Consider the following 25,708-nt stretch of genomic DNA (forward strand, 5'->3'; position numbering starts at 1 on the left):
CAGTTGCATCGTAATCGACTGTAAGATATGAAGCTGACTTTAACGCTGCCACTTGGGCCAACAAGTCATGTCCACTTGTGCCAACATTCACACCATAATATTGTTACGGACGACAAGGAAGAAGAAGCGGGCAGTGGCGCAAGCAGGAGCGCTCGATCTAGGCCCGCGAACAGTCATTAAGCGTCATCTACCATCGTCATCGGTCATGTTCTGCCTCCTGTCTTCATCGGCTTGCCGCTTAGTAACAATATTATCAGCATACAGTAAGAAGGTAACTAGATGTACATTTGTAAATATCATTCAAATTGAGGGACGGCCATAATAAACAAATTTGAGGACAGACCAGAACCCTGGGGTGCACTTTGAACAGGGACAAAGAAATCGGTGTATCCCTCACCTAGGCGTATTGTAAATCTACCTTCAAGAAAGGATTGCATGAAATTTCGTACTCTAGAAGATAATGGGGCACATCTGTGGAGGCCAGAATGGGAGAATAACTTATGCTATCGTGCGCCTATTAGACATACATTCAAGAAACGTACGTACGTTGTGGTTGCGCACCGAGGACATAACTTCTGACAAGAGGGTAGCCGACCCATGTTTAGTACATACTGACTGAAGGAAGTTCATTTCTGTGGGGTGGGAGAAACTTTGGCCCCACAACCACAACGACATTCGCGTGGCTAACATTTTCTCTGCCAGAATACACACTTCTAATATTCATGAAATATACTGCGAGTTGAAAAGTTCCGTCGGTATCGTCGTTACTTTTGTAATGGGGATCACATGAACAATATGAATATCTGAGTTCACTGCAGTCTGGCCATACTTTTCTAACTTTGTTGGAGGGACTAGGAAAATTTTAAGGTAAATGAGCACCTCGAATGTAATGGCACCAAGACTAGGTGATGTTTTTCGTTTAGCCTCATCTATTGCGGTAAGCAACTCAGGTATAGAGAAAATACTCTGAGTGCCTTCGGTGGGAACTACTGATGATGGTTAATCTGCTATGCTAGAACCAGCACTAAGTTTAAAGTGACTGCGGAAGGAACACATCATAGTTGAAAACACTTCCATGCCGCTTCTCTGCCGAGATCATTCCTATACTAGAGCCTTTTTCTGTTTCATGGATGGCAAAACCGCACACTCACAAACGGCGTTGAACCATAGCCGCCATTCTAACACAATTACACTCCTTCAGCATAATAGCGTTCGCAAGTAATAGCGACTTAAATAAATAAGTTACAATTGGTTCACAGGAAGGGAAAGGCGCAGTAACTGTCACACTTGCTCTGTGGACACCCGAACCGCGCCGTAAGGGAAGGGAGGAAGGTGGGAATGAAAGTGGAAAGAGAGAAAGAGGAGCCGTAGTGGAGGGCTACGGAGTAATTTCGACCACCTGGGGATCTTTAACGTGCGCTGCCATCGCACAGCACACGGACGCCACTTCGTTTCGCCTCCATCGAAGCGCAGCCGCCGCGGTCGGGTTCGAACCCGGGAGATCCGGCACAGTAGTCGGGCGTCTTACCACTGCACCACCCCGGCGGGGCAGTAATAGCGACTTTTGACAAGCTATTTGATTTACTTAACGCATACTATCCAGTGATACAACGTCGTACTAATTTTGTATTTCAATTTGTATTTCATGCTACCATCATGCATTACTTTTGAAATACACGTCATCCAGTTTGTTGGATTGCGCTCATAATAGTTTCGTTTTATATCGTTATGAGCCGATGTACCAGATCAAGCATATATAGCCCCCTTTCCATTTCTCTCTAATTCATTTCACCATTTTAGCCGCTCTCCTTCCGTCTTTCCCTCACTAATTCTCTTTCCCACGCTGAAAATGATTCCACCAATTTATAATCATCATCATCGGCCTGACTACAACCACTGCAGCGCGAAGGCCTCTCTCATATTTCTCCAAATAACCCGGTTCTCTGGTAGCTGCATCCACTTGACACCTGCGAACTTCTTAACCTTAATCAATTTATAAAGGCCCGAGTAAATTGTCAGCATTTTAGTAAACAATTTTCTTTCTTTCTCTCTCTTTACAGCGTTTTGTAGTCTTTCCAGTTAAAGTTTTTTTTTGCGATTCTTTATTGGGCTGCTCAGTACCTAAACGCACAATCCCTTGCGTATAATTTTTAAAAATGCAATGGCGTTCCACTGCCTTCAGATCTAGGAGAGTAGAGAAACAATAACATTATTGAGGACTGATGAAATATACATATATTGAAATTTGAATTAGGTTTGCAGTAGAAGGCAGTACTGCTGAGAAATCCACGCTGAGCAACCTAACGTCATCTGTTTAATTTTCAATGCATAGTTTCGACAAACACGAGTCTGGAAAATGTCAAGCACGTTTCTTCTTCACCGGGTACATATATGAGTTATATAAGCTCTGAACAACTGTAAAAGCACGTTTGCTGCTGAAGGTTACATAACACTCGTTATCAGATTACAGATAGAAATACAACCTCCGAATGATGAGTGTTAGTAAATGGAAATAACTAAGTTGTAGAACATTTAATATAGCTCAGTTGGAGCCTCACGTTATTTTATTCACCTTTACGTGCATACTTTTTTATTACGTATATTGGTTACAAAGTAACTTCGCATTCTGGTATTACTAGCATAGAGGAAGAATTAAGATTTATCTATGAATATTATAACTGAGAGATCTCTTGGTTTTTTTTAGATTAAGGCACTGTGACACACCTTGGAAAACGTAATGATAACAAGAAAGGATTATGAATACTTGCTGCATTGCCTGCGCCGAGCGCAGCAAACAACAGATGGAAACGGGCAAAAGGCAATTCACCTTCGATATTTCTAATTTCGCCTCCTTTTTCACGCGCTGCTCCTTGCTGCATTCCTATGGCAAATTATTTATTTGTATTTGACGACAAGCTGCTATTTTTGATTCCAAAACGGGCTGCTGATAGCAACAGATGAAAAATACTTATGCTTATCTCATACGCATGTCAAAACTATCTTAACAAATAATGGTGATTCTCCCGCCACGAAGTTCCAGCATATATCAGCACACGAATAACAAGAAATTACAAACTATAAAAATGCTACACACAATAGCTCTAATACGTCGAAGACCGTTATGTTTATGAAGAAATCTGTTCTTTTGTTGTTGGTTGACAGGCTGTTCAGCAAACGTAGATATTATTCACTGGGTGCTGGAAGTATAAAAGAGGATCGATGTGGCTGGCCAAACATGCGCCAAGGGTTTCTCTGAAGGGCTTATCATGGCACTGAGCACATTTTTAGTTGCAGCCTTTCTTGTCGTCGCATTTCCGTTCACCAGCACTGCACATGTTAAATCTCCTAAGCTTGATATTTTCAAGGTAAGATGCATGTTTTCTCTAATATCCCTTTATTTATGCGCACAACGATTACTGTAATTAGTGAAAACCTTTCAAAGCAATTTCACCAAGAGTGTTTCCCATAATTTCTTAGAATTATGCGCAAAGAAGAAATATTAGGACAAATGCGAAAATAGCTGAACATTTAACTCACTTAATGTATGTGTAGTCGCCATCGGAACTTTATTGATATAATTAGGAGAAAGTGTTAATGCTACATATTTGCGGCAAACTCAGAATTTCGTCTGCCTGGCGGCGCATGCAGTGGGGGCAGCCAGTTGCTATAGAGGTTGAAAAATCGGCGCTTCCAGTAATTTCCGACGCCTGTTAGTTCACTACCACGAGTTCTGCGTTCTACAAAGCTTTAACAAGGCCGCCTCGAACACGGCAAAACATATTCAAACCAAGAAATGAAAACGAAGCTTTCTTATTTCTTCCTACATCAATGTGAAAGAAAAATGCTCTCGTTGCTGCAGTTTATTGAAATCAGGGTGTCGAATCGGAATTTTTTGGGGTTCGGTTCGGGTTCAGGTTCAGTTACGGCTCCGGAGAAACATTCTGTTCCGGTTCGAACCGGTTCGACAATGCCAGAATCGACCCTGCCCGAACCGCTTCAAACGGGTAAAAAAAAAAAAAAAAAAAGTGTAATTTTTTACTCCACATTTTTATTACTAAATTATCTGTCTTGTTCAAATATATAAGAATGAAAAAATTCATATAGCAGCCCGTCTGTTGTGTTTGCCGTTAGATGTGATGGGCTGCAATTGCTTGTGCAGACCCCAGCAAAATGCATATAATGAGTGACCAACAATCAGAGCTTGATGGTGGAAAATAATCATTTTCCTTCGCACATAACCAACTAATCCTGTCACTCTCCGAAACTCAAATGAAAAAAAAGTTTCCAGCGGTGCTTTTCAGGTAATAAAATTTCAGATGAATTTTAGTTTAGAGCGAACCCTCTACTACTACATGTACAACAATGTTTCATTTCGCTCCCATTAAATGACTTTGAAATCAGGTCAAGGTCGAGCCAAGCACACAACAAGGCTAACGATGTATATACCATGTGCAACGTTATATACACCGCAGAGAACGCGGACGCCTTTGCATTTGGTATTTCTATGAAGGTGAAACGCTAATGCACCCATGTGTTGTGTTCTGAAAGCCGCTGAAAAAAGTCCCCTCCGCCACGTATTGCAGTTGGAGTCAATATCATATGTGCCAAAGAACCATATTAAAATTACGTGTCTCACTCTGGTGGCTTCGACGCGATCCAACCACTGTGTTGTTGTGCGCATTGGTTGCCTGTATAGAGTGCTATATACCTTCTTCTAGAACTATTTTCTGGCCATACTGGTATGTTAAGTCACACAATTTAAACAGTATGAAAAAGAACTCAACAAGGGTAAATGGGGTACACCTCAGTTCGCAGATGAGCCAACCTTTCGACAAATGGACTCAGGTAGAACAAAAAGGAAGAAGATGGTTTGCATGGCATGAAAAAGAACTGAACAAGGGTAAATGGGGTACGCCTCAGTTCGCAGATAAGCCAACCTTTCGAAAAGTTGACTTGTATGCCCAGACGAAGACAACTCCACTTGTCGAAAGGTTGGCTCATCTGCGAACTGAGGCGTACCTCATTTATCCTTGTTCAGTTGTTTTAAACAAGGATGACATGACATCATGGCTGATCGCAAATATTTTATTATTTGCCAGCCTAGAAATATCGAGGGAAGAGGACAGTGTCGAAGATTTTTTAGTCACCCGAGTTCGATGAAATGACAGTATATATATAGGGTGTGTCCGGAAAGTAATGCAAATATTTTTTTCAGGCACTGTAGTCGACCCCACCGCGCTTGGATTGGTTTGTGTAGGCGAGAGGGATGGTCAAAGTTTCATCACTGCCTAGCGCAGACTGCTCTGAGCTATAGGAGCATCATAATCCCTGTTTCCGGTACCTACTGATAGTGCTCTTGTCACGACGTGTGAAGACATCCGCTCGTAGAAAACGGTACGCAATCAAGTTCTGTGATAGACTGAATGAGAGCCTTGCCGAGACCTATCAAGTGATTCAGCAAGTCTATGGGAAATCTGCTTTGTCCTATTCTCATAGCGCCCAATTCCAATTCGCATAGCACCGCGAACCGCCAAAGTTCCGGATTGCAAATCTCAGAACCCCAAGACGGCAACGATGAGCCAGTCGAAATGAAAACAATGCAAATGTTTTTTTTTTTTACTTCAAGGTTATAGTTGACAACTTATCAGCATCCCAAGGACAGGCAATCAACGCGGTCTGCCAGGTGGATGTGCTCGAGGGATTGAGAAAAAGGGTCCTTCGAGCGGAAAAGGATATCGCCGATACCTAGGAGTTGCACCACGATAACGTTTCCAGCCACATTCTCTGAGAGTAAGGGAGTTTCTGGCGACAATGCGAAGCCCCTCTATAGTCCTGACCTGACTCTGCCAGACTTCTTCCTATTCCCAAGGATCAAGAGTACCCTGAAAAGAGTCCATTTTCGCACACCCAAGGGATCTAAACCGCAGTGGCAAAGGCTCTAAACAACGCTCTTGTCGACGCCTTCCACGATGCGTACAGTCTATGGCAGAGTGTCTGGTAAAAATGTGCAGATGCCAAAGAAAACTACGCACAACAATTTTAAACGTTTGTAACAATATCTTGGATGATGCATGTTCTACCGATAAAATTGCATTACTTTCCGGACACACCCTGTAATTTAGTCTAGAAAATGCTCTCTCAACGCTGACTTATGTAGACGGCACAGCACAGAACAACTACTGTAGTAGGTATTGATTCCAGTTCTGGGCCCCGCAACTTCTCTTCCTCCCTAAATTGCAAAACAGTTGAGTCTTTGCTTATTCTGGAAAACGTTTCAAATGCGTAGAGCAGCCTCAGCACTTCATCAATTTTGAGATAACTGCAGCTGTCTCAAAATCTCTGCAGGCAGTCATCTCTTTCCATAAGAAACTCTTGAAGCTCATTCTTTGCGTGTAAGCACTTAGGGTGACATTATGCTGCCGACTGTAGCGGTATTCCAGCGCCGCCGGCGATCCTACAATGCCGCTTTCATGTGGCAGCAATCAAATTCTGTTTTTCTCGACACCTTTCCTCGCTGGTCCACGTGAAGTCGTATCGAGGGTCTCCGACAATAGTTCACTGGTTGCACTATTGCTTTTATTTTCTGTGTTTTTTAGGGCCTAGTCACAGGCCTGGTCAATCCACTTGACCTTGTTCCTTTCCCAGCTTTCCATGGTTTTTGTCCAGACCTCCCTCGTCACTGCGCAACAACTTTCCCAGGTTACTAATTAATTACGTTTTCTCTCAATAATGCACTTCTAGCTTTAAATACCACTTTCTAAACTCTCTTAGGTATTCGCCTCAGTTATGGCGGACAGAGCGATGAAACGCATTCTTTTTTTCGACACCGTGATTGTATGGGCCGAAACGATAGCGCACCAAATATAGCTTGTTAATTATTACCCCTACCACTAATTCCGCTGACTTCCTTGCTCCACCCACACTGCACATTTCAACATGGGAGCCTCAATCCTGGCATAGTTTAGATGCTAATGTGAATTAAAGAAGCGGTCATCGCTAGGGACAAAAGGAAAATAAAACAAAAGGGAAATCGACTTATAGATTGATATTTGTGCTAAGGTACTTCAGATACAACTCAAGGACTAACAGGTAATTGCTACACAGGGCGGCATTCTCTCATCAGAGTCCGCTTATAATTCTGATATCTCGGTCAAGCAAATTGCATCTGCTGGCGTCGCATAACATGGGGCTACTGTTCACGCCATATGTGACTTATTTCAACGTCATCGAACGACAGGAAAATAAAATGATTTGCGGGACTTTTTTTTTTTTAAGATTCTTCCTTTCTTTTTTGAGTTGTGCATCACTGCATATTTATTCATCTAAATATGTAACTCAGCTTACAAATTATCGCTGCTATTTTACTGCCTAGGAAGGCTTTTGAATGCGGCAATTTTCTCCATGAGCGCTGCTATTGTGCAGTGCAGCGGCCAAACTTGTTCGCGATGAAACGGTAGCCAGACATCAGAGCTTGACGATATGCACGTGGAAATCTATTTCCTTTTTTTTTTTCTCATGTTTCTACAATGGATGATTTTTCAACAGTTGGGATGTTTGAGGTGTGCAGTGTCGCTTAGGAAATAAACGAGGTGAGCGCTTTACAAGCACAGGTAAAAGAAAAAACAATGAAGGTAAATTGCCAGAAAAAGTAGGCCGGAACCGTACAGTGAACCGGTCCGGAACGATTCCTTCGATTTGTTCCGGTTCGTGTTCAGTTCCAAAATGGCAGAAAAAAATCGGCTTTGGTTCGTTTTTGGTTCCGGGCTAAAATTCGGGTTTGGTTCCGGTTTTCGGTGAGGCTCCGGTTCGAGTTCGACACCCTGACTGCAATGTAGGGTGATAAAAAATGCGGTTTCGCTTCAAAAACGTCCGACTCACCTCAACCTGAAACAAACTTTTATGACCTTAATCACACTTAACCACCCCAGCTGAGGTTTATATCTACCAAGGCGACCTCACCTCAATAATTCCAACAGTACTAGCGAAATCACAAATCATCGCCTCAGAAACATAATGCATGGCTGAAATCATGTTCTCGGCGTGAAAAAAAAGAATAAACATTGATGATATAGTTCTGCAATTAGTTTAAAATCCATCCCTTAAGGATTCTCAATGAACCAAATTGATGAAGTTATCATTAAATCTTCAAATTATGTGAATACTAGCGTCTGTCTACGGTGTAAGAGGCGCGATACATTTGCCAGTTGCAAATAAAAACACGCTTGATATCTGTGCTGGTGCTATAACTATCTTTGCACTTGACCTACTGGACAATTCAGTAAAGATTGACTCATTTTCTTGAACGTTGTTACTTTTTCAGGACGTTTCGTTAAGCTAGCTATTCAACACTCAGAAAGCGATCCGTTTGTTTCTATAACCATAACACACGCGTTGCCTTTTTTAGCGTCATTTTAAAAAAAAAAACTTGCAAAATAGCAAACAATTGGATCGGTTTATCTTTGTTAAAGGCATTCTACTCCAATCCCATGGGGTTCTTTGACTCGACCGGTTTTAACAATTTATAAAAATTGTTTCCTACTCAATACTTACCTCGCTGATTGATTTTCTCACAAGGCGCTCTTTCAACCGATTAATGATGTTCTTCTTTGTCATGAAGGCATGTAGCGTTGGATTGTTTTACCAAACAGTGTAGACATTTTGTGTAGCTTTTGGCCTGGTGAAATTGCAATTTCAGTTTTACATGTGGCACAATTTTGGCAGCCTGCACTCAAGCGGCAGTGATCAAACCTTAGTCTCGCAATCAGTCCATATACAATGGAGCGCTTGATCGCAGAGGCCAAGGTTTGAACATTTTGCTTGCGGCGGGGGACTGGTGGGCGTGGAGGGCTGACCTTTCTTAAACCAGGTTATAGCATATGAAGGCACAGGTGGTGGCTCCGTGGTTAAGACGCTCGGCAACTCTCCCAAATACTCGGGTTAGAACCCAATTATTTCGAATTCGCAAGGGTACTTTTTTATAGTCAAACTTACTAAGGGTTATGTTCAGTCATTGGTAACTCACAGACTTTTACCCTATTCCCTGAACATCTAGAAATGTCATTCGGGCAGACTCGTCCGTTAGGGCAGTTATATAGTGCAGAGTGTGAATTACCAGCGCGATACCACGTGATTGGCACCTAACCAAGCAGCTTAATCCACAAGAGCGACTGCAGAAACATCGCACAACGCTCTTGGTCTATGATAATGCGCATTTGAATTCTTTCGAAACAATAATGGGTGGCCTCGCAGGATTCGTTGGTTTATAATGCTTAACGCAGCCACGCAAAATAGTAGCGCTCAAGAGCAATCAAATGTTCTCTTTTCGTATCACGCTAATTTTCTTAAAGCTGGAATCACACGCGCGATCACTTTACACAAAACGTTGTCTCATTTTCTTACTCCTTCTATTAGTTATAAAACACGTTTGACCGTAATGCGAACTGCAAAAATCCATAACTGATCTGGGTTTTGTTATCAAATTATCATTAATTTCAAACTGCTCCAATAGCGCCACTGAGGCCGGAGGCAGTCCATATGGGATTGCATCCAACAGCGCTTAACAGACTTTATATAAAAATCCTGGGTTCGAAGTTCAAGTTACGAGAAATGTTCTAACTATGCTATATTTCGTGCAAATATGCTGTTAAGTTTGCATGACGTGGCTTCTGTCAGGCTTGGCATCGTTTTCACATGCAACAGATTGCAAATTCCTCTGGTTCTGCAGGACCCGACGGATACTTTGGTCATGCGCTCGTAGAAAATCTTACGCATTCGGTATTAGGTACCGCAGCGATGATGACGCTGGAGTATTTCATGCTGCCAGAAGGCTCAGACAGCATCACCTACAGATTAATATACATACGACTGGAGAAGAATAAGTACTACATTTACCTTTTCTTTATTTTAATATGTTATTATAGAAGCCCATTCATAAATTAAATAATGACACATGGCTTAATGATGCGGAAACCTAGAACCTTCCAGAGCTGATGCATGAGGAAGCCACATTTCACCTTCCATGATTAGCAGCTGGCAAAGGGAAGAGAGAGAGAGACAGCGCTGGTTCCACACTGGCAGGGCAAAAAAGGGCTAACCCAAAGAACATCTAGCTAATGATGTAAGGGTGTGTAAGATCCTCTGCAGGGCAGTTTTGTGGCCAATAGCTCCTACCATGAGAGCTAACTATATCACGACCAAAATCTTTACTAACAAAATAATGCGTATTGAAAACAGTACTCCATCCAAGAAGGTCAGAAGGGCTGCAAAATTGGGCTGATGAGATATGGTGGAACTGCCCAACGTTTGGAGCGGGCCGCACTAATATTCCTGTAAATGTATTAAAATGTCGAAAAATGAGTAAATAATTTCTTCATTGTCTGCGTGCATTGTTCCTCTTCTTGTAAATAAGACACATGACTAACGGAAGAGGTGAAGTGTACCATATTGTTTCATTTACCATTGACTTGGATATTAGAAATGAGCAAAATAGGGCACTTCGATTCATGTCATGAAACCACTTGTTAGGTTATTTCATTTTTTGTTCCTTTTTTTATTTCAGTTTCTAGGGTCGGACGAAATACATTGGACGGTAAAAACAACTTCACCAGTTACCAAGCTGTGTTTGGTGGATGTAAGAAAAAATATCTCGAGGACTGACTATTACTTCAGCAGGTCATATTCCCCGGACAAAAAACAATGGTAAAGCTAAACCCTCTAGTTAGAGTTTCTTCATTCTGAATTCATTCCTTAATCTTCCTCCCAAAGGTCCACTAGACGTATGCATGGACAATTTTTGCTCAAAGAACAGGATAAAGCGCTTGTAACAGTACAAGGTAAGTATCGCATTCCTCAATGCCTGTGTTTTATGCATACTGTCACTTTTTCCGGAAGGAATTTGAGTTAAGGTGGGAATGTTTTTATGCAGTCTAGTACTTCCGCGACAACTTTTCTTCGTTTTAAAAGCATAGCTATGAGAGCAGAGCATCTGAAAATATCTGATTCCGCCAAGTAGTTCGGTGCGCCGTCCTCCGAAGAGGCTAGTTTTCAATGCAGTTCAGGTTTTGTTTCCGCGGAAAGAGGATAGCGTTTTTGACAGCTTAGTTTTTGAAATAAATATGTTCTTTTACCAACAATTTTGCTGGCTTTGCAGCCGTCATTAAGGACTACGAGCCAAATAAAAAATTAATTACACCAACGTAACTCTAATGAGTATTCCATTTACGGCGAACATATGATGAAAAGAAATCATAAATACACATATATAGCTCCTACCCAAAAGTATCAGATGTCGAAGTGAACCTTAGGTTTAATCCAAAGTGACCATAGGGTTCGAGAGAAATTGTTCGAGAGGAATTGTCCTGCTCCCATGCACACTCTTGAGATCACAGTTTCGCTGCTATGCAACGATGGGGAGAGTCTTCTTCGCTCCACGCGGCGGACTTCAGTACGCAGCACATGCTCACTGTCCTCGACCACACAACACTCCGATGCCGCACCAATGCCAACACTATGAGCGGCCAGCGCCAGTTCACGTCCAGAATGGACCGCGTGACGAATTTCAATGGGTCCCAGTGCCGATGATTGCCGTGAGAGCCGGACATTTGATCGCTCCGACGAAGAACGCCAGACAGGGACTGTTGATCGTCCGCCATTGGTTTGCTTACGCTTTGAGAATCCAGATAATATAGCAAGATTCTGACACCGCCGTCGACATTCTCAGTGCGACCGACTTACCAAGGCACATCTTCAATGACTACGTAATCGACTTATCGAACAGAACTTAGGCACATCACACTTTGTATTTCGTCCCCGGCGTCGAATCGGAGTGTCACTCCTCTACTCGTTCTTCGCACGCGGCTGTCTCCGTCACGTCGTCGCCGGTCCTCCATCACCTAGTCTGAAAAACTAAACAGCGCGATCGATGGAGGGGAGGCTGCTGCAACTTTGATCTGTTCTGATATTCCTCCTCCCGTCTCAATGGTCAAGAACAGAGTTCATATGGTCGTTAATGGCATATCTACATTAGCTCTCGCTGATACCATGCAAATGTTGCGATAATTAGTATGGCACTTAAATCCCTGCGCGAGACGCGAAACGAAGTTCACATGTGATAATGCCTCAACATTTTGTGGTGGGAGTGCGAGGCGTTGTGTCCTCTTGTAGTGTGTAATCTTGAAATTGAACTTGGTATATTCGTTTATGAAGCGGAATTCATCGTTCTAACTGGACCCATGACGTCATTTCAGGAATAGACCTTTTAAGGCTGTGCGGTGCGACTGTCGACTGCATAAATGGAGATGTTTATTTTGAGCGTAATCTTGTGGCCAGGCTTATGGAAAGTGCGTGTGAGGCAGAAACAATGTTATCATGGTCTGCAGTGTGTGTTCAGGTGTTTGCTACTACTGGCAAAGGTTAAAGGTTTCAGCGCTAGTGTAACGAGCACATTATACTTGAATAAAATGCAATGTTTTAGTGCCAGACTCTCGTATCTGTGTTTATTAGCAGCTGCTGGTTGTGAACAGTTAATTCATCCTCTCAACCTGCCATTTTATCAAGTGGCTTAAAACTTCCTTAAAGTGAACGAGATGCGCCTCTAGCAGTGACGTCGGTCGGGGCTTCCCCAGTTTAACCCATTCCAGCATACAAAACTGAGCGCACAATTCTGGGCATCATCAACAAAACGCTGAGCACCACTCAACCCCGCTCACCTGTAGGCATGCTGCAGCAGTACTAAGCTGCTCCTAGCCCCGTGGACCACCATCTATTTCCAAGTCTCGTACCCACCCCAATATCGATACCGGTTCGTCTGGCCCGATTCGCCAAAATCTTTGTCGTGCGTCCCCATCATAGCGCAAAGTAATATACGAGTAAGTCACAAAGATGCTTGAGAAGAAGGCCATTCAGGCGCCGTCTAGTCCTTGTGCTGCTGCCGTGATTCTTGTCCGAAAGAAAGACGGTAAGTGGCGATTTTCGCGTCGACTACCACCGGTTAAATGACATTACGCTGATCTGGAATTAGGTTACTGACAAATTCCAGTGCATAAGGCAGAGAAAGAAAAAACGACGCTTGTACCGCCGCATTGCCTATTTGAATTTATTGTGATGCCGTTTGGAATTTGCAAAACGTCCCCAATGTTTGAGACATTTATGGGCACGGTATTGCGCTGCGTGAAATGTGACATATAGGTTATATCACACTGATTATGTCGTTTTTGATAAAACGTTCGACGAGCAAGCATAACGACTGCTTAGAGCGCGTATTAGACAATTTGCATAACTCCGAATTTTTCTTCAATTAGAAGAAGTGCCGTTTTTTCGAGCGTCAAAAGTTGGGGCTCAGCCATCCCGTTCACGAGGAGGGAATGAGACCAGCCCTTCAAAAAGCGGCCGCTGTAGAGTCATTTCAAGCTCCATGGACAGTAAAAGAGGGCAGCAGTTTTGGGCCTCCTTACCAAAATGGCCTACAAGCTGATGCGCCCCTTTCACAAATGAGCTTCATTTGAATGGACTGCCGGGTGCTATGCCTCTGTCCGCCAGCTGAAGTTTATATTGACCTGAAAACCTGCTCACCGGTGTTTCAACCCCACCCCTCCCCGATTCGGACATTCATTAGAGACATTCGGACATTAGAGGTGTTGCCCTCAAACTGATTCAGCGCAGAGATGACCACGAGCACGTTATAGCATATGCGATCCGTTACCTCCGCAAGCTCGAGCGCAACTATATAGTCAGAGAACAAAAATGCCTTTGTGTGTCTTTGCTGTGCAGAGGTTCCCATTGTACGTGTATGGTCGCCCCTTCCCGATTGTGACAGACCAGTACCCACCCTGCTTGCTCGTCAATGTTCGAGATCCATGCGGTCAACTCGCGTGCTGGGCCCTTCGTCTTCAGGAGTACAATTTCAGTGTGGTATACAAGAGCGGGTGCCGACACGCCGATGCACTATCTCTTACGAATGCCTCTCCTGACTAGAGTGTGTAACACTGACAGTTTCGTCCATAACGTTCCTGCCATTGTCCCTGGCTTTCCTGACGTGGAGGTGTTTAAAACTTAGCAAAGTAAAGATGCTGCTCTACTGCCTCTGTTTACCACTGCACACAACAAAATTTTTATGATATTTTATTACATTCGTTGCGACAAGTCTCAAAGGACAAACTTAACCGGACCATTCTTTCGAGTCATCCCCGAAAGGAAACTTACGACTTCAAAAGAAGCACATTAACACGTTTCCAGTGCAAATTTGCGTATAAGCAGTGTGTATTACAGTGGCAACACAACGTCGTTATAAATTACATAAGGGTGTATTGCTGAATTCTCTACATTTACAAACACGAAATCTACATGAAACACCCAAATGCGGAGTGAAATTCTTGTGAAATAAAGCTATGTAATTTGTGTACTCTGCTAATAGGAAAGCTCCTCGCAGCGATTCAGTTGTGATATAAATCTTTAAATACGTCCGGTAGCCACATAGCATTGTGGGCTAGATGGTAGTGAATACAGAAAAGGCAGATTTGTGCTACTAACAGAATTTCTGAGAGATGGAAATACACGTACAAGCGCTGATGTAGATGCGGTTATTTAGTAAAAAAAAAACACAGTTTAACCGTTCCTTAAAGATTTAAGTCACTTGTATGTCGGCACCTGCAGCTCTGTATTTTTCCCAGCACTTCCTCTTAGTAGCGCTGTTTTGTTGTTCTAAGTTTCATCTAGTAGCAATGTGGTGTTTGTCGCGTTTTCAATACAAGAAATATGCCTGTAATTATTGTTTGAAAAACATCCGGTAAGCAATAAAAATATAATTTGTACGCATTTTAAGCCTATGAATATAAATATTTAAAAATATCTGAAATGGGTGGATATGAGTTAGTCAATGGAAACATGAAATCTTATTTCTTCTTATGCTTCCTCAAATCAGATTCTCCTTCAACGACCTATGAGAAATTGGTTTACGTGAGTGAAGATCAATCGTGTGGCGTGATTTACGTGATTGACTTCTTCAGTCGTAAGTTGGCCTTTTATTATTAATATGTTCTTTAGAACAATTATTACATGTTGTGATTCTTGGTGAAAGCAAAAGTGCGGGAAAGGGGGGTAAACGTATTGCACAATGCGTGAAAGAGAAACTGTTACCATAGTAAAGCATTGTGGAAGTGTTTTTCCTAGAGAAAATTGTAATCTTGATATACAATATCGTCCATAATGAATTAGTGGACAGTCAATCAAGTTGAGCCCAGGTAAACATATTGTATATGAAGAGAAGAAGCAATATACATGCGTCACGCGATCTTTACGAATAATATTGCACCTAGCTGTCTTGACCCATGGGGTGGATTAACATACGCTAAAGAGAGGCTTTATACCGACAGTTAAAAATAATTGTGCCGGGAGTAGGGGGTTCGCCTAACATACGCCTTTAAGGCTTTCCTTATGGCGCCGCTCAGTGCGTAAATGTGTCCACGTTTTACACTCTTACTTCTATTTTCAATCCCTTTTTATACATACCATATGCAGCTAATCCTTTTCATAAGATTAGTACATTGCCACAATAAATGAAACACCATGCTATATATAAGTTGTTTTCTTTATCGAGTCCGAAAATCTTACAAAAAATATAGCTGCATCTCGATTTAGTTTAGCAATGGGGCAATACGGCGGACCACGGTGGACACTAAGTATGAGGCACACTCTTCAATTATTTCACAAAAACTAACAGCTTTTGTTAATCATTCTTTTATTTATTTAGTCAACCAGTATGCTAGTATAGGCCCATACAGGAGTGGGCTTACGTAGATGCCAGCACAAAGAAAGTGAACATAGCCAAATTCAAAAAGTCAGAGAAATTCAAATACAACCTTCACAAAAAACATCCCCAGCAATAGAAGACATGCCAATAAAAGCAAAACACTGCAAAACTATTTCGTATCTGGAATAACCGCTAAATTTTGTCGGTGAATATTTCAACAGACGTTGCATTTACAGTGTAAGTGAGAAGCGAATTCAATATTGCAATGGCTAGCGATAGAAAGAATATTTAGGTGTATTAAATTCGCAGCAAGGGGCTTAAGGCACATTTATAATTCATTTTTATTCTTCATTTTAAGGGGTACGTTGCATCACAGCAGAAGTGTGAGCACATTTGTGCATATCCACATAAAAAAAAAAAATTACCCACAACCACACAAAGAGGGAGACACAGCGCTTACTCGCCACTGAAAGGTTTCATTTGGAAGCTTCAATATATACACGCACCACCAACATGCCCGATGAATCACGTCTCATCCCATTCGCAAGAACATGTTAGCTTGCATTCGTCGTTCATGTATTTAAAAATTCTGTGTCCCTTCTGGAAAGAACCGAATGATCGCTACGACATGTTTTCCTCGATTTTGATTTGACAAATCTTTCCACTATCTCCCGTGTAAACCGAAATCGGTGAACCAAAACAAAAAACAAGTGTTTCAGAGATTACGGATTGCATGCATGCTTGTTCTTGTGTTGCTGAAATTTCGAGAATGTGCCGCAAAACGACTTGAAGTATCGCCTCTATCAGTGCTGTTGGCATATTCCATAAACCATGCATTTAAACACCGTACACTCGGACCCTCTTCTCTTTATAGACCTGAAAAAGGATTGTTAGAAACGACCCCTGCCTTGCAATCAACCTACGGAGAAATATGCTGTACACCACAATTCCCTATTTTTTTTATTGAGGCACGCTTTGGCCCTCTTCAAACAAATGACGTAATCTTGACAGTTTTTTGGGATTCAAAATATAACTGAAATGCTATATCTGCTACTGCCGGTGAATTCAGGCATCACGACGCGACTGATATATGGATTGGTCTTCTCGATCCTCTTGTATTTCAGCAAGCAAGCTACCTTTTCACATGCTCTGCTTTACACGTGATGTGTAGCTACTATGCACTACACTGGCTACAAGATAATTAAACCCTTTTACCTGATATTGCAGGACTTCTACACAGCTGATATTATTAAAGAGGCAGCTTTTAATTCTCATTAAGCTTGCAGCTATTCTATCCCTAATGATGCATAATTTAAAAATACTCTTGCCGACCATGCACACAATCCCTACCATAGATGGTTCGGCTTCTTCAACTACCTGACATCAAGAAACTGCAGATCACTTTCGCTGGGAAGCTTATTTTGAATTCAATTCCGGCCTGCTATCCTTAAAAAGCTCCATTAACTTTTCCACGTCACGTTCCAAGTGCTCGCGCTCATTGAGAGCAAAGAAATAGCCATCTAGGTATCGGAAGCCACTTCTGAACAGGCCTTCCGAACACCCAGCTATTGTTTGATTCATAGAGCCAGGAAAAAGGCTGCTAAGAGCAGTAGCTATGTTAGACCCTATGCAGACACCTTCCGTTGAACGAAAGATAGGTTCTCATGCACAGTAACTTCCTCTTGCGCATGGGATGACATGTTATTGCTCGGAATTGGTGCTGTTCTGCGTGTATGAGCTTCCAAATGAAACCTTCAGTTCCGAGTAAGCGCTGCGTCTCCTGCTGGTGCACTTTTCTGTAGCACGTTTGTTATGTTAAACAGGGGTGCTGTGTTTACACAATTGGAGATCGTCTTGCAGACAGTGTAGCCGCTGAAACAAAATTTAGAAAAAATTGAAGCGCGTGTTACGAAGCCCACAACTACCTCGGATAGGCAGCTTGACACAGGGACACAGCGCATGTGACATAGATTGCTTCACCCAGAGATTTCGTTACTGTGCTGGCATGATCTGACAGAGACGCACGGCGGTTCGCTGTTATTTAGTTTCGACCGCGGCTTCGCCGCTAACCACCCTTTCGGTACCAAATGCGCTCAGTCATGGTAATTGCAGTCCTGATAGCGCGCATTGATTGACATATTTGCGCCGGACGCATTGCTAGCGCTGCGTCAGTCCCTGAAGCCGGCTATTAAGCTGTCATTTTCGATCCTTGCAACTCCCGCTGCAATGTTTGAAAAAAATTGTTATCGTGAAAGTATGAAAATTCAAAAGCATAGTAAACTATTTTTTAATTAGCGAAGAGCATGCAACACTCTGCCTCTTATCGAGTGTACGCTGTAGCCCCCGATGTAGCCCAGGCTACAACTAATCTAAAGTCAGTGACGTTAAAAATTTGGACCATCAAAAAACACTCGTTATACGTAGTCCCCGTTTATTTATACAGTAATAGATGTCTAATTCTTGTAGGAGTATAACAACTAACTTATTTATTCAAGTTTCAAAGCATTTTTTTACTTTCTGTCTAACTATTACTATTCAAATAAGGTACTGCAGTTTGAACCTCCGGTAATTTTAGTCAAGTCGTGTTATTGGGTAAAAGCGGAAAACTCGCCCACCATTCACTACCTGGCTGGTATCACCGGAAAAGCCAGCACCTCACCTGCGGGCCGTGCCAATTAATTTTTAGACATTACACTCAAACCAGATGTCCTAGAAAACGAGGTATTTTTCGTTCAGTTCACATCGCGGTCCTTAATCATAAAAACCACCAACATAAGCCACCCTCCTATATCAGCCTGACAAACCTCCTTGGCTGACTACTCAGCATTCTGCACTCCAGGTGGCAGCATATGTAATAAAAAAATTGAATGATTTCTACCAGTAAAATAAAGCAACCCACCTAAGTGTAGATTTCATCAAAAATTAGCACTATATACGCGTAAACACTGCAGACCTCTGCCTCCACAAACATCGCCAGGAGCTGTAGCAGTAAGCCTTAATAGACGCGCCACTTTGTATAAGGGCATTGTTTACATCAATCGCGACTTACATTACGTCCCTTCGGAAACCCGTTAGCCACGTTATCGGTAAAAATTCCCCTTTTTGGTGCGTAGTGATATATCCGAAGTCTGAATTACAAATATTTCTGAATTTTCTACACTACGCCGCCTCCCGGCCTCTATTAATAGATATCATGAAGCTTGTTTATGCTGTTCGTATCAAAGGCAATAGACTTAGCTTTAATGGATGCCTAAATACTGAGGGTTGGATAGAAATCACCATGACGATGCTCAAGCAATGATTATTGACAGCTGTGGCGTAGGAATACTTGCGCTGTTTATAGCCCGGATATCACCTGCCTTATTTTGAACTCCGTGAACGAGTAGAATCGCGAAATGCTGGGCTTAGCAAGATTTCCTAAACATCACTATCAACTTTAGAAACTAAACGACACAAAATTATCAATTAGCGGGAGTTAAAGATACATTTCATCAAATTCATTTGGAGTTCCGCAGCAATAGGACATACCAACACATCTCTAGGCCTAACGATATGCGTCCAGAAATCCGACGAAAACCAACAATGTTGTCAAATACTACTACCAGGTTTCTTGATCACCCGCAACGTGGTTTCAATCAAGCAATAAAAGCAGCAGGTTCAGTGACAATTCAGAATGTCGTGACGTTGAATCAATATAGTCGCACGGCCGCTCAAAAATTAATATTGGCAAAGTAAGTGTCGTCGAGTGCGACATGCCAGTACCGCGAGCGATGGTTTTAAGATGAGCAAAATCCGGCGCCAGCAAAACGTCAAAGGCTCTGTAAAAAGGAGCAAGGGATAGACGTCATTGCTGATGAATGACATCATAAAAGTTTAAATTAAGCAAATATAGTCGTCATTTATGGCCAAGGGCGAGAGAGAGGAGCATCATGATGGTTTCATGATGCGAAACTGGCAAGTTTCGGCCTCCTGTGTATGGATTACATAAAATTTCGTCCCAGAGATGCGATATGGTCGTTGTCACATAAGAGAGTAGGTGCCGGTGTCAAACCGGTAGGGAACAAACTATGTGCGATCAAGTCTATGCTTTTAAAATTCAAATGGGCAGAAATACTTGTCAAGCATAGGGAAAAGCTGTGTCTATTGTGTCGGCATGAGCTGTCGTCCGTGTTGGCGCAAAGATGTCGAAGGAGTTATTGATCAGCAGAAGTATTAAGCGTAGCTATCAGTATTCGGCAATGCTCATCATTACATTTGTCGCAGTCGAGTATGGAGACGAAATGCTGGACGATTCCAAGACCTGGTCTACAAAAGAAACGACAACAGACACATGGAGGGATCGATGATGCCCATCGCGCCGCAGCCAGTTTATCAGTTAGCCCAGCAAACTGACAGGGGCAGAACGTGGCGGTGTATAATCCACGGACGACGGGAAGATGAGAAACCCGTCGGAAAGATTGTCGCAGCAAAAACAGGAGAACTGCGAATGTTGGTGGCGCCTGATGGTCGTCAGACACAGTCTCGTGCACGTAATAGAGCTTTAGGTGGGCGCAATTTCACTAAACAAAAAGAGCGCGACTTGCCCACGAGTGCAGTTGATAATGGCCCGTCGTGAGACGCTGTGGCTCAGAGCGCTCTTTAGTGCTACTACAGCAGGACAGGCTGCCACAGGCTTAATGAGCTACGATCTTGCGGTACCAAGCGAGAATTATAAAGGAGCGTCTTTTTTGCGTGTTTGATGATGACATTTATATGAACAAGAATGCAGCGGCGCTGTTGTGGAAAAATTTAAGAGCCCCGGTTCCCTCCGCTTTAGCCTTATCGCAATCGTCAGAGAAAAGTCGTTTTGAACCTGTTCACTAAAAACACAATTTAGGCCTCTGAAGCTGCAATCGCGACTTTTCGTGCGGTGGTTTCGCTGGCGCTGGACGGGAAACATCGAGCTCCGAAGCACAGATGAGCAGTGGCGACGAACAGACCAATTGTGTTCGTTATCAAAATGTTTAGTAAACAGGGTTCGAGTTAGAGGCTAAATATTGCCATAAGCGTACGCCTGGATGACAGCGTCAACAAGTTACGTGACGCGGCTGCCGGTAGTTAATCACTACGTGTCCATTGATGACACAGCAAATAGGCAGTTTATCCAGTGTTCACAACGTCGCGCGAACACGCAAACACATCTCCTAGATGCAAAACCCTTAATCAGCTGTTTTTAACATGATCAGTTTATACACTGATGCTTTGTCCCTGAAGACTGCACGCAAAAAGTCAAATCAATATTTACTTAAGTGTGTAAAAAGAAAAATCACGGCACACTAGGGCTCTTTTTTAAGAGCCACTAAAGCTTGCACTACTCTGGGAGTGCACACAATTTAGTTCATAGCAACGTTCATACTGACATATGGCTAGCAGTGTACATAATAAATAAGAATGAAAATTCAGGCGCTTGCTTTAAAAGAATTTACTCTTCTAGTAAATCTCTACTGTGAGCTTGAGCACCAAGCAACATTAGGCGCCGCGGCAGAGACGGAAAACAAATGACGAAGAATTCACTCCTTCGATTGACGATGCTATGACTGATGGTCACAGCGCAGTTTCTTTGAAAGTGTGTGTTTTGACGCTATGGGCGAAGCCGAAGCGCAGATGTTAATCAGTAGTTTCTAATCCTTAAAAATTTTTAAAGATTATTTATCTGACATTCATCAGACTGTTTTCTAGTTAGCAATAGACTCTCGATTCACTAATACTGCTAGCACTGTGCCACCATATCTCTCTTCAAAACTTAAGTGACGGAACCTTAGGATTGTGTTTGCGTGTGTTTTTGTATGTAATATGTGTATGCAATGATTTAACCTGCGAATACCAGGCATTAATAGAGACCTCTTAGCCTGAAGCGTAGAGCAGCTACTGCATCTTGCATAAGGTTTCGCAGTGACTTATAAAAATAATGCAACGTGAAAATGTCTCATGTTCTGTCGCCAACGAGAATTTTTTAATGCGTGTAACAATTAGGAGCTGCATAAAAGTTGCAATAAATTCGTGAACGCTGAAGGCTCGCCCACAATGTGCAGATAAATGCGCAAATTTTGCGTTTAATGTTTTTTTTTTTAGTTATTCAATACTGCCAGCCGGCTTTTGGTGGACAAGGCAGGAGTGGTACAGGCATACGTTGTATAAAGCTGGTATGATGTAACGGGTAGAAAGACGAACAGAAGACGTGATCGCAGAACGAGCCAAAATGCTCTCAGTTACCTGGCAGAAAGTAACCACGAAATGAGCGTAGAAAGTAAATTACGCGTTTAAGAATATGCGAAAACAGATAAGAAAGGCATTTGATTAGACAAGCATACCATTTCATATGGAAGCCCATTCCATTCTTATAAGGATTTAGTGAGGAACGAAGACTAGTAATCTTTTGGTCGGCACCTTGGCGCCACGATTGTAGTGTCGTCTTTGTATCGTGGCGGGCGTGGTGTGTTGTTTTACGTGTAATGTACAACACATATGATGCTATGCAACATTTTTAAGCGGTGAAGCTTTAGGAAGAATTTAACCGTCTGAAGGAGCGCTCCCTGATTCAATTGGTGATATAAACAGGTTTTCATATAATTGAGAATATATCGCAGTAGATGCTTTTGGAAGGCTACGATACGATTTATATCTACATCTGTGGGCCGTTCCCAAACGACATCCGCGTATATATACGCAATCAATGGGAATATTAGCGAAGGGTAAGCTGTTAACGTTTAGAAAAAACTGCTAATATTTAGAATAAGATGTGCCTTTGAATTACACTGACATAATAGGTGATCACAATATATGGGCATTCAGACGGATAAATTTTAAACAGTCTTTTAAAGTGCCGCTGTGAAATTAATTTTAGTTACATTCATTCGTGAGTGAGCGGCTGTTAGCACAATGTTTTATGTCCGCGTGTTTGGAATAGAAAGCTCGGAAAACAAAACACCTGTGATTTTGTCTCTGTAAAGTACAATCATTACTGTTTCCTTGCTATATGTTCCCTAATCCGGCGCTTATGCAAGCAGAAAACGTTTACATACAACTAAATTTATTTTTCCTTTTCTCGTTCTTGCAGCGAAAAATAGTTATTATGACCTTCGGGTACGAAACTCGTCTGTCAGTCAAGCCCCTAAAGAAGGCTGCAACCTTTACATGTTGAGTTTGCAAGTCCGACTTGGTACACTTTATAGTAACGACTGCCCGGAACCGCCTATATCTACTGCGCAAGCATGAAGGTTTGGAAAAACCCTGAGCGTAGTTCATTGATTTGCCATTGTGAACAGTTGCTAATAAATGTTCCATCAAAGGAAAACATAGTGTGAAGCCTATATTCTATTTCATAACTGTTAATCACACAAAGAGATACCCTAAATTAAAAGGCAAATAGATACACGACAATCATCAAAGAATGCCGATATTTTCTAATACCGTAAAATATCAATCGGTATGTAAGGTTTAGTTCCTCAAATGACCTGCCGAATGTGACCCGCCGCAGAGGAGGTTTAGCGATGATATTGCATACGTAGTGATCTCTAGACCGAAAAGATATTGGGCCCTCTATGAAAAATCCAGCGTTTCACTCATGCTAAAATTCGCCGCCTAGGCTGGGTTCAAACCAGCGTAAAAACATGGTTAAAATCCAGGTTTCTAACTAATCAGCCACCACTTAAGTTAGACAAATAAAACGCGAGATCATGATGGCTAATATATTTCACTTTGTAGCCTGCCTCCGAAAACATTCCAGGCTTACAGTTGTGCTTTCCTACATGATTTAAGCAACCTCCCCCAAATCCACAGTTCCAGTAACTCATGCACATCTGCTATAACAAAGGTATCCCAGTTCAGTCCTATAAAGACAACCTCTTTTCATTTAGCAGACATGACTTTATTGCGTACACTTTTCGAAAAGCACGAAATACAGATTGACTAATAATTTATTGATTCTCTGATGAAATTATAGGGGTCATTTCTGTTATAGCCAGACTTTCGCGCGCCGCATTACTGGAACCGTTCTTAACATGCGTGCACACGCGTGGGAATTCGCGCCACATGGCCCATTGTAAACTCCACCATGTCTTCAATCGTGGTTAATAAATCTCAAATCACATCGCGACGGGAGCGCTGCTCTCTTCTCGCATGTGAGAACTCTCCTATATAGAACATCGTCACCAACCTGCCCAACAACTGACCTTGACCATGTGAGAACGCAATCTTCAATCCATTGCTTCAGAATACCTACTAGGCAACGCTTGCGATCTTGTTGCACAAATTGGTTTGAGTGGCCAAGTTCCTCCAAGCACCTTTTATTTTTGCCTTCGTAGCATAGGCATTTTCTCGCGATGATCTCGCGCATCCACAGGAACAGCTTCTGATGAACCCGACACGTTGATAGAATTGCGTTTCCGTATATTGCTCAAATAATACACACGAGTAGAATGTGTTAAACAACACGTTTGTCACCAAAGAGGAGTTCTGGCTAAAAATTACAATTATTCTCTTTTATACAGATATTTTCCGCGTGCCGAGCCCCAGATTGGCTTCATAAGGGTTGAAATCGGTTTTTACTAGGTAATAAATAATTGCTTCCATGTTATATAATGTTATTCTATATTGTTGCCTGAAAGCAGCATCTGGGATCTGAATCTACAACAGCGTCTTGTCAGCGAAATCCATTCCGTACTAAAATGCCTTCTATTTGGCTTTTCCACCAGAGTCACTGATTCCGCAACTAGCGGAACTGCGAGAAAAGCAACGAAATCTGCTGAGCTGCTTTAAACACGCACCGACGTCTTAAGACGACAACTAAACAACGCTATTAATACGCATCGTAGTTCGTACTGCTTTCGATGTGGCAGAAAACACGCCTCAGCATCGTGTCGTTAAGAGGGCCTGAAGTGTCGCTATTACCAAAAGCAAGACTATATGAGAGTACATATAAGATCAAATTCTAGTATCTCACGAGGTTTTATTTTGGGATTCTACAGCGTCAAAATGATTCCTTTTCTACCAAAACTGATTCCTAAATTATTAGCTATACATTGGGCAGTGTAAGTCGGGATCAGTTATCTAGCTAGTACCTGCAAACTCCAAGTTGTCATGCGGTAATGTGACGGACAAGGTCATCAATTTCTAACTATAGCACGATTACTTTAAACGAAATATTGCTTCAGCCTAACTATAGCACGATTACTTTAAACGAAATATTGCTTCAGACGCAGGGCCCCGCCGGGGTGGTGCAGTGGTAAGACGCCCGACCACTGTGCCGGAGTTCCCGGGATCGAATCCCGGCCTCGGCGGCTGCGTTTCGATGGAGGCGAAACGAAGTGGCGTCCGTGTGCTGTGCGATGTCAGCGCACGTTAAAGATCCCCAGGTGGTCGAAATTACTCCGTAGCCCTCCACTACGGCTCCTCTTTCTCTCTTTCCACTTTCATTCCCACCTTCCTCCCTTCCCTTACGGCGCGGTTCGGGTGTCCACAGAGCAAGTGTGACAGTTACTGCGCCTTTCCCTTCCTGTGAACCAATTTACTTTTTTTCAGACGCAGGCGCATACCGAAGCAAACCGGTACAACCAGAGTGACTCTGAGGTGGTGCATCGCATGGCCTTCCACTTAGCTTTATTGTGTGTACGGGTCGGACGCAATTGCACATTGAAAGTCGTGAAGGTGTTATACCTAGAAGTGAACGACTGTGTTCCTTGTCAAGTCACAGCTTTCCAATCTCAGCTGTTTGTTTCTTACACATTGTACAAAGACACTTGTCGGCACAGAGGTATTCACGCAGTGTAAGTATGTACGTAGAAGTGTGAACTAATCACAGGACGCGTACTTCGACGTACATAGAATGTAGTATTATTTGTATTTTTTGTTTGTTTTTTAATGGGCAGGACAATGAATGCACGCGCGGTAAGGGATTATTTGTTTTAGAGGGTTAAATTGATACTT

The sequence above is a fragment of the Amblyomma maculatum genome, chromosome 10, assembly GCF_055883805.1.
Source record: "Amblyomma maculatum isolate TAMU_Amacu chromosome 10, ASM5588380v1, whole genome shotgun sequence".
Taxonomy (NCBI): Eukaryota; Metazoa; Arthropoda; class Arachnida; order Ixodida; family Ixodidae; genus Amblyomma; species Amblyomma maculatum.